This window comes from Cynoglossus semilaevis, chromosome 5 (genome assembly GCF_000523025.1).
Source record: "Cynoglossus semilaevis isolate Cse_v1.0 chromosome 5, Cse_v1.0, whole genome shotgun sequence".
Classification (NCBI taxonomy): domain Eukaryota; kingdom Metazoa; phylum Chordata; class Actinopteri; order Pleuronectiformes; family Cynoglossidae; genus Cynoglossus; species Cynoglossus semilaevis.
Genome location: NC_024311.1, coordinates 18,491,819 through 18,502,705, shown reverse-complemented (window position 1 = coordinate 18,502,705; position 10,887 = coordinate 18,491,819). Strand labels below are relative to the sequence as shown.

The 10,887-nt window shown below is 46.4% G+C and overlaps 1 protein-coding gene across 2 annotated transcripts in view; it reads left to right on the top strand.

Annotated features, from left to right (window-relative positions):
* cd276 (CD276 molecule) overlaps positions 1-10,887 on the top strand; it is a 55,786-nt gene that overhangs the window by 26,887 nt on the left and 18,012 nt on the right. The gene's annotated exons all lie outside the window — the stretch shown is intronic.

The following is a 10,887-nucleotide window of genomic DNA, read 5'->3' as shown; positions in this document are numbered from 1 at the left end:
GACAGGGGGGGGGCAGCACTGTGTAAAATGGCTCATAAATAAGTTGAGTTGGTCCAAGCCTGCTCTGCTGGTTGGAGCTGGTGTTGGAGCTGGGACTGTTCAGGCAAAGGTCGAGGCAGAGGTCACCGAGTGCTGCTCCACTGGGCTGGGAAATGACTGCGCTGTGTGGAAACAGGACGGGGGATCGGCTGGGCGACCTCGCCGGACTGCTGAGGAAGGCGGTCCGCTCGTCGGTTTAGTCCGAGACCGCTCTCAAAGCAGCAGAGATAGCTGGTCATTTGGACCAATGAGGAAGTGGAAAGGAATGAAATGAAGTGTGGGAGTGAAATATGACCAGTACGTTCATGTGACCAGAGTGAGACTGAAGTGAAGTCTGAATGAAACTATCCAGTTATGATGAACGTCCACTTTTCAGATCCACATGGAGAAACAGAAAAGTTACTGGTCATTAAATACAGACAGCGTCAGTTGACCTTTTGATGTTTGCACGGCGAGAGTTTTGACTTTTGTCTGTAGTGGTGAGATCATTAGTCTGGAGTCTGTGATTAAAAGACGCTGGATAATGATTTTCATCAACTGGCCCTTCATTAATAAGACTCATTTCTCTGGAGGAGCACAGCTTGATGTTCAGTGATGAACAGTTTTCTGTGAATCGTTATGTAGGAAGGTTTGTTTGAAATCCAAATACATTTGAGTTTGTTTACAACAGCTGGTGTGTACTTAACAGCTTCTGTAATTAATTTTGACCTAGCACAACTCTTCTGCTGGAGTTGTTGATATAGTGAACACACACACACACACACACAGATGCAGGCGATGTAGAATCCTATTATGAGAATGGTTGAAATCTGCTTAAAATTTGAACTGAACTCACAGTAGTTTCCAGTAAAGGAGAGTGAGAGACTGTGGAGGACGAGGACAAACACGTTCATACTCCCTCCAGTTTCTGATTGAAAAAAATTACAGTTGTAATACAAATCTGCCCCGGGCAGAACCAGAGTTTGACAGGGTTAATTTTGATGAAACGAAGCTCTTAGCCGCACTGAGCATGAGCTGTGTGTGTGTGTGTGTGTGTGTGTGTGCAGTCGACCATGTCATCCCTGCCTCTTATAGACCCCACCTCAGCAGCAACATCTCACATGTTAATAACGTTTGCCCCGAGCTCACGGACGCCACCATCAGGCCTGTAGAAACAGCTGCAGATCCAGGCTGTTCTGGATCTGTTGATTCACGACTGTGACCGCGGTTAGCTGCAGAGGGAGAAGCCTGGAAACAGGTCCTCAAATGAACCGTGCTCTGCCCGCCTACCTGCCTGTCATCCTTATCTACAAATACCCCCCCCTCCCCCTGCCCTACTTGCCTTGATGTCTCTCGCTGTCTCCCTGTTCCGACCACTTTGTTCTCTTTAAAAGAATCATGTTTTAAAGGTTTGATCAAAGTTCTGTATCCTTTTTTTTTTGCTGATTTAAATGTAGAGCTTTATCTTTTTATCGTCGTTGGAGTGTGAGGTCCGATGGCTGGGTTTCCGGGCCTGTCACTGAACATGCCTCCTCCCCCCCCCCCCCCAGTACAACTAACCCCCCTTCTCTGTCTACTTGTTCTCTCAATGAGGATGGCGCCATCTCCCAAGCACCGCTCTGCTGGCACAGCATTTACAGAGAACAGTGTGTGCATGGAGACGGATAGACCGAGGAGAGGAGAAGAAGGTAGAGAGAGAGGAGGCAGGATGGTAGAGAGAGAGGAGGCAGGAAGGTGGAGAGAGAGGAGGCAGGAAGGTAGAGAGAGGGGGCGGGAGGGGAGAGAGAGAGGGGGGAGGAAGGGAGAGAGAGGGGAGGGGGGGGGGTAGAGAGAGGAGGCAGGAAGGTAGAGAGAGGGGGCGGGAGGGGAGAGAGAGAGGGGGGAGGAAGGGAGAGAGAGGGGAGGGGGGGGGGTAGAGAGAGGAGGCAGGAAGGTAGAGAGAGGAGGCAGGAAGATAGAGAGAGGAGGCAAGAAGGTAGAGAGAGAGGAGGCAGGACGGTAGAGAGAGAGGAGGCAGGAAGGTAGAGAGAGGGGGCGGGAGGGGAGAGAGAGAGGGGGGAGGAAGGGAGAGAGAGGGGAGGGGGGGGGGTAGAGAGAGGAGGCAGGAAGGTAGAGAGAGGAGGCAGGAAGATAGAGAGAGGAGGCAAGAAGGTAGAGAGAGAGGAGGCAGGATGGTAGAGAGAGAGGAGGCAGGAAGGTAGAGAGAGGAGGCAGGAAGATAGAGAGAGGAGGCAAGAAGGTAGAGAGAGAGGAGGCAGGACGGTAGAGAGAGAGGAGGCAGGAAGGTAGAGAGAGGAGGCAGGAAGGTAGAGAGAGGGGGCGGGAGGGGAGAGAGAGAGGGGGGAGGAAGGGAGAGAGAGGGGAGGGGGGGGGGTAGAGAGAGGAGGCAGGAAGGTAGAGAGAGGAGGCAGGAAGGTAGAGAGAGGAGGCAGGAAGATAGAGAGAGGAGGCAAGAAGGTAGAGAGAGAGGAGGCAGGATGGTAGAGAGAGAGGAGGCAGGAAGGTAGAGAGAGGAGGCAGGAAGGTAGAGAGAGGAGGCAGGAAGATAGAGAGAGGAGGCAAGAAGGTAGAGAGAGAGGAGGCAGGACGGTAGAGAGAGAGGAGGCAGGAAGGTGGAGAGAGAGGAGGCAGGAAGGGAGAGAGAGAGAAAGGCCGGCAGACGAGGTTAGGAGGGTTAGACGTCACGACAGGAACCAAGATTGAGCCCTGTGACATGGAGGGAGATTGTCCCACACAGTGGACAGGAGGACATTGGACTGATGCCTCTCAGTGGGACACCAGTGGTTTAGATGTTAGCCTGACACTCAGAGAGAGTCTGGGCATCAGATCCTCTGTCTGTGTCAGTGGAAGCCTTTCCTTTTTTACCCACTTTTTTTAGACTTTATGTTCAGACAAGTGAAGGGATGTTTTCAAAGGTCAAAGATCTTCACTCTGGTCATACATCAAACCAACGGGCAGCTGACGTCCACGTCCACAAATCCAAGGGTAATGGTTATTTAGGCTGTTGATAGTGTAGCGTGAATGTGTCTCCGGTCTTTGAAGACAGTAAATATTTGTATGATGATCAGAACCAGAACGACTGCAGTCTCTCATGTAAGAAAACAAATGTTTGCTCTTCTACCAGAACACATATTTGTTGAGAACTTGTGTGTCATCTCCACCACATTCACCTACATATTTGCTGAAGGTTGGCAGTTAGATTCCCCAGTTTTCCTGCGACCTTAACTCAGCCAACTTATTATATTTCAGGTTTAATGCTGTAGTTTTTACTGGGCCGTGTTTCCCCAGGGGAGACTTTTATTGTGAAACACATCCAAGCTAAACCAACCTTCACTTCATAAATCAAGGTTAAAAAACATCTCTAATTGCTATATAAACATTGACCTCCATGGAACACAGGTGCTGTTGGTCTGTGTGAGAATAGAAAGCTGTTTTTTTCCCACATGTGTGTCTGTTATTATGTCTTCATGTCTTCATGTCCTGGTCCTGACAGCGCGTTGCCTCCTACATATCTACCTGAAGCCCTTTATTTCTGCTGTAAAGTGTTCATTCCAGAACTGCTTCTCAGGGCTCGTTCAGAGAATGTTTTCTCAACACGTTGTCTTATTTTCCCAAGTGAATTTCCAACGACACTGTGCGGCAGCTCGGCAGATTTCTGTGACTTAAACCACATTAGAATCCGTTTTGTGCCTTTGTTGCTGAAGGGCTAAACAGAACAAGAGATTTACGGCTAAACCTTACAAAAATATGTTGTTGTTGTTGTTGTTAATATTTCTTTTAGTCAACATATTAGCGGACCAAAAATGTGTGTTTTGGCCGACCGACGGTGCTTCTTTGTTTTGTGGTGAATGAAGACTAATTTAAATGCACGTATCAGGGACTCGTCAGTGGAGAACTGAGCTCGGTACTTTCCTAAAGGACCCCTGTATTAATGAGTGTCCAGTTCACAGACAGCGTTTCTTTCTATTCTTGAATATGTGTCCTGTCTAATCAAGGAAACAAACAACCAACCAATGTCAGAGAAATGTGGCTGATCTGTAATAACTTCACTTCAGACGTGGCACCGTCGTGAACACATCAACTCCTATCAGGATTATTAACTGGGATCAGTTAACATCAGTTCAACTCTTACTCCAACAGGGCTGGAGCTCAGCTCGTGGGTTTTCACCCCTGTATCATGGCCAGAGCAGCGTTGTTTGTCATGCTCCTCTTCCTGCTTTCGTGGCCTTGAGGGATTGTTGTTATAGGCAGTTTTCTTGTCCATGTGCTGCTCTTAGAAAAGCACAATCAGTGGGATAAATTTGGCTCCTCTCTTCAGTCCTGGATTTATTCTTCTGTTATTCTGCATTTTAGCATAAAATACCTTTTTCTCCCACATAAATATCCTCCGTTCTATGACAGCAAAGACGATAGTGGTGTAAAAGTGAGTTCCTTTACCCTCGGCTCTGTTGAAGCGTGTGATCACATGACCTGTCCCATTTGTCCAAATATGATGAAACCATCTTATTTATGTCCTCTGTGAATTTTTCAAAAACCATTTCTTGGTTGCGAGGTGATCCCGTCCCTGCTGCCTGTCAACACACGGTGGTCTGACGTCTCTGTGATGGTCTTCTCCCTGCTGGACATCTGTGCGTCCTCTCTCCGTCCTTCTTTCGTGGCATTGTATTTATCGTGGCAGTAAATGCACAAAACCTCCTTTTTTGTTATTGATCAGGTTCATTTTGATTTGTGGCTCTGCAGCGCCCCCTCTTGTCAAGTGTATCCTGGCACCGAGTCGACATTGTGGTATAAAATCATATTAGTTTCAATGATTCAGAGTCGGTGGGAAAATAACCACCAACAATTGGCTGGGCTCACCTTCAGAGTTTGGTCAGTTAATAATTCAGACCGTGTTCAAACTCTGGAGCTGATAACAGCGTGAATTATTGTCCTGCAAGGAACGTTTTGCAGCTTCAGTAGAAAGCTTTGTTCTGAGCATTCAAACAGTCCAAATGAGTGGCTGGCCACACAAAAGCACGTCACGTGTTTTCAATTAGGAGGCGTTGAGATTCAGGGCTCCTTTCTTCGATGGCTCCAGAGACCAGTCATTGATTACCAAGTGTGAAATGGAAGTTAGGCCCTGGTCTGGCTGTGTCCCAGAGAAAAGAAGTTCTCTCTCTCTCTCTCTGTGTGTGTGTGTGTGTGTGTGTGTGGGTGCTTAAATCACCAACCTCTCTCCACGCTGACACTTTGACTTGCAAATACGTACACAGTCAGTGCAGGATAAGAAAGGCACCTATTACAGAGGCCTTGGTTTCCTCCCCACAGTCAAACATCACTTTAATGCCTGTGATTAAACCACGTACGGCAGCCGTGCACCTGACGGTAGCTGTGAATAGACAGTGACCTGCACTGACTCACATCGCCTTCAGGTTGTATTAATATCCTCCTCTGGGTTTCCACTTCTGCCTCCCTGGAGTCCAACAACTTACAGCTCATTACAGATCAACCGGCACCAAAGGCTCGTCCTCCACCGTTGATGTTGTCCACTGTATTCATCCTCAACAGCAGCCCTGCTGGTGGTCTGTTGTTACTGTGCTACATCTGATCATCAAAATGGCTTTAATCACCACATCTGTGTTTGTGAACGTAGATTCATTCATTAAAATAATTCAACCTATTTTTCTCCCCATGTCAGAGACTAACAATAATACGTTAAAAAAACCCCTCTCTAAAGCCAGGTGTGTGCAGGTGGTGTAGGTCAGAGGTCACCTCACGTTCCATTTAGACACACACATTAACAAGAGTGTCCACACACACACACACACAGCCTTTAGGTTCATGTTCCTCAGTCTCTGGAGTGACCGCCAGCGTTGAACGTTCCAGACTGATTTCACTCACATGGTGATGTCAAAAATGGAGTCCGACCTGACAGCCTTCCTCTTTGGCTCTACTTCCTTCATCCGTTCCATTCTCCTCCAGCTGAGCTGGTGATGAACTTTTTATTCAGAGATCATGAACCATTTACCAATAATACAAACAGATTACAATTTTACAACCCTTCTAGAATGTACCCTGTCCTTTATCTACCTAACCTGCTATTTGTCTTCTTGTTCCGTCTCTCCGTTTTTAAACTGCTGGGCATATTTTGGTAAACATAGTGAATTTGTTTGAGTTCAAGCTCGTGTCAGAGGAGCGTTCAGGTGAAGCGTCAGATCCCGGTTTGGAATATTAAATGGATCCATGTCTTTGCTCCAACTCTGGGACATTTAGTCAACAGGAAGTCCTGGGTCTACGGTTCATTAGAACCTAGAATAAGGATGTGACGCGTTGTATCTTTTGGTCTCCTTCAAATCTAAACATTCCAAGGTCAAAGGTTAAAGAAAGAAAGACAGACTTTTAATAGACGTGTCTCTTGTTAAGTGATATTTCTCATTTATGTGTTGTCGCACGTGTGTGTGTGTGTGTGTGTGTGTGTCAGATTGACAGGTGACGTCCTTGGTTTCCAGTATTTCACTGCATGTTAATAAAGCAGTGTGACCACATTGATCCAAGTATTTATGGGTTTGAAATATGTGCTGCTTCAACAGAATAATGGCTGACATTCAGAGATGAAAGCCACTGTCCCGTTTTGTACTGCGTACTGCACCAAGAATTAGTGCCAGTACTTCAAAGAGAAGCTGTCAAGGTTTCCAGCGAAAACCAAGAAAAAGGATTGAACATTGTAAATCTGGCACTAATTCTTTAGGATTATCTTAAATAACATTCATTCTGGAATTTGTTTCTGTTTCATGAACAGAACAAAGACAACAGCAAAGGTCCTTATAAGGTGGTGGACAGGCCTCAGCTTCGTCAGGTTCATATGATGAAGGTCTTTTCTGTGTATAAAAAATAACTTTGATAACTGTCAGTAACCAATGGCAGCCAGGGACAAAAAATGATGCAGTCTGCTTTGGGCTGTGGGCTGTGGGCTGTGGGCTGTGGGCTGCTTGGTCAATGTGTAGTGCTCACATTAGGACACGTACATCTTTACATGTGGGAACTTTAATGCTCATTATCTCAAATATGTTTGTACTCTAAAACTAGAAATGATTTGCTGCAAATAAAGGGTCAATTCCTTTGATTCCTTTGATTTATTTTTGCCCCGTGACTTCTTGGGTCGGTGCCTTAGATGCAGCCAGCGGTCAGTGATGTGGTTCTATTGATCCAGTAAATCTTTGCTTCTCCTGTTTTCTTTGCATCTCACCATTTTCCTCCTTTTCCATTTATCTTTCCAGGGAAAACAACAACATTAATGTCAGAAACTTTTATTTTTGTGTAAAAGACTCTGTGGAGTCACGCGGCTCCTCCCCCTGGTGGCAGACTCTGTGAATGTGAGGATAAATACACCTTTCTGCGTCTCTGCGTTTATGGGACATTGGTATAAATGTACAGTCTTTGGCAGCAGGCTCCGCCAGTATTTTCACAAGCGAAATAATGATACTACACAGAAGTTATGAGACTGCGATTAGCTGCACTCCACGGAGAGGCTGAGATTTACACCGCCCTTGTTAACACTATGTCCAGTAGAAAGATGTCGTTTCACTGGGCTTGGAGGAAGACAACGTGAAGAAGACGTTGCTCTTAGCCACTGTTAGCCTGTGCAGTTGAATTGGACAAACACTAACCCAAACTGCCTGTCAAAGTCAACACCGTGAAAAGGTTTACTTCCTGTCCCTGGGATGATGATGGTTAACACAGCTGTCTCTCTCCAGTAACCAATCAGGACGGCAGCAGTGGAGAATGACAACAGTCTGTCTGTGTGTATTGTCCTGTAATACTGCAGTGGAGGAACATAATACTTCAATCTTACTGGGATTAGTGTGTAGTATGTTTGTCACAAATGTCTCTCAGAAATCCAACAGAACCAACACACCACCGAAATGGACCGAAATGAACCGAAATGAACCGAAATGAACACATATACTTCTGTATATGGATGATGGTCGTCTTTTTTTCAAACCTGCTGATGGACCTGGATCTTTATGGTATTCTTCCTCTGGTCGTCATAATGAACAGACGTTGTTTTACCTTTGATGTTGTTTGTGGTTCAGGGTTAGAGCTGATTAAAGGATTTACGGTCAGCTTCTGCTGCGCTGTCTCCTCTCACGTCCTCGTCCGCAGCGGCAGGCAGCTGTTTTAAGGACAAAATAAAATAAATCAAAACTCTGATCAACCCACCCCAGGCTACTTGACCAGCACTAAATGGCAGCCTGACAGCCCTCACCACTGCCTGGTGAGCAGTGAGGCGTTCAGCGGCTAAAGAGCGTGATATTTGTCCCAGGGGCTGGAGGAGAAAAAGAAAACAGCTGAAAGGAGAGTGAATATTGAACCTACATTTATGCAGTGACCAGGAACATAAACACTAATGAATGTTGATGTTGCCCTGTGTGGACTCAACGTGGACGTTCTCCTGTAGGTCTCCTGTGATGTTACTCAACAGCCTCCCAAGAAGAAACTGTCGGTGCTTTGTGTTCAACAACAACAAAAAGAGCAAAACAAAACAGAACCCCCCCCCCCCCCCCCAAAAAAAAAAAGACTTTTTTTGGCAGGATCAATTCATCCCCGTTCTTTCAAATGTCTCTTTGTTTTCCAGTCTCCTCAGTTCCTTTCCACTTCTTTGTCCTTGTCACTCTCCTTCTGCTGCTCTTTAGTGCTTCTCTTATCAAGCACCCAGAGAGACGGTGGCGGCCGTGACGGCTGTCACTAGTGATTCCCCCGTACACGTCCTTAGTATCCGGGAGACAGCTCTAGTTTAAAAGCCAATTAAAAATTTAGACAACACAGAGTCGTAAACTGAGTTCTGGGCCCAGGTTCTGCTGGCGTTACTGAGATGTCCCAGTGAAGAAATGGAGTGACCAGAAGGGAGGGGAAAAAACCAAGAGAAAATCAATAGTCCACTCTGCCTCCAACATCTTAATGCCACCTCTGTGGAAGTGATGGAGTCTCTGTCACTTGGTAGACATCAGAGCAGCTTTTAATTGAGGTCCCAGTGGAGCTGGGGGCCCAATGGGATGGAGAGAGAGAGAGAGAGGGAGAGAGAGGGGGAGAGAGAGGGGGAGATGGGTTCCCTGGTTCTGGTTCTGGTTCTGGTTCTGGGTGGACAGACCTGTGACTTCAGTGTACGTCCCAGACTAGGACATAAAAGTATACCTTAGTTAAACACTGACTCGGTGGGTGTCACAAATATATAAATATATATAAAACCTAACATTAGGTTTTGGTTTCAGGACTGTTGTTAGTACGGCTGCTGAATCCAGCTCTTCTGCATTTTTATTTCCATTGTCAAAACATTCAGCATTGATTTTAATGGACTCCAGACTGACCGTACTATAGGTATGAATGGAAGTCCGAATGAGTTTCTTTTCTTGGCTCAGAGATGCTAACAGTAGGGTTAGCATGTTGACACCTGACACGTCGTCAACATGCTAACACTAGGGTTAGCACATTCTCAAACATCTCTCATACTCGCCGACACATTTCTTCTTGCTTTGCTCCCGTCGTGGCTGATCTGTCTGACTCCATTTCTGACTCCATTTCTGACTCCATTTCTGACTCCATTTCTGACTCCATTTCTGACTCCATTTCTCTGACTCCATTTCTGACTCCATTTCTGACTCCATTTCTGACTCCATTTCTGACTCCATTTCTGACTCCATTTCTGACTCCATTTCTGACTCCATTTCTTCACCTTTTCCTCACATGCAAACGTGTGTGTTTGTTTTAGTGTAGAAGGAACGTTACACACACCCTGGTTAACGTGCAGTAAGTGGATGCTCGCGGTGCACTTTGACGTGACATTTAAAATCCATTCTGTAACAGAACAAATCCACATCAGGGTTTGTATTTCCACCGCTGTGAAGTTTTTTTTTTTTTTTTTTTCATTCCCCCCGTTACACTGCCCAGCTTCATCCGTCTTGCTAACATGACAGCCATGCAGTTGGCTCTGAGCTATGTATTCAGTTAATTAGCCAGTCTACAGGGTATGGGATTACCTTCAGCTTTGGAGATGAAAACATTCACTCTTACCTTGCCCCTGGCAAATCTGAGTTAGACTGGAAATCATCCCTTTAAAAATGTGCCTGTGACTTAGCCCCGCCTTTCAGACAAATCAGTGACTGCCATTGGAGAGTTGATCGTATGAACTGAAGCTACAAATATCTGAGAACGTGTACAGTGTTGCCAGGTAAAAAAATAGAACATAAGTCAAAGACAACTAGACTCTGAAGTTCAGAGTTGACCTTGGTTGACCTTGGTTGACACAGCTGTGTCTCTGCAGCTGGACCAGGTCCTGATGGTCTGAGCCAGGCTCTAAACCTGCAGAATGACGTCAGAAAACCTAACTGACTCTCCCTGCTCCTCCAGCTTGTCTCCAATGAGCCTTGAGGCTCTCTTTAGCCTGAAGCCCTTCCTCTGTCAGAGGACATTATTCTCCTCTGGTCACATCTTAAGGGGCCGTCTTTCTTCTGGGCAGGTAAAGCTGGGCTGACGGCTGGATGTAAAGCAGCTTTGATCTCCACAGCCTTCACAGCACAAAACCAAGATGACAGGCAGGGGAGTCTTCGCAGCACTTTATTCCACCAAATGTGCTGGAAAGAAAACACTGAGGGCTGTAAAAATGCTCACAAACCTTGGCTCACATATTCACCAAAGCCCAAACAATACCTGTCCTGGCTCCGTGCCACTCCCCCACCGTGTCTCCCCCAGACCCTGGGAGTCTCATTTCTCACTGGCTGGCTACGCCGAGTCGGGCTCCGTATGGAGATGCAGTTTTATCATCCTCTTGCCTGCTCCCATTAAATATCTATTTTTTACCCTCGCAGCCTGCTGTGCCCCCCCCACCCCACCCCC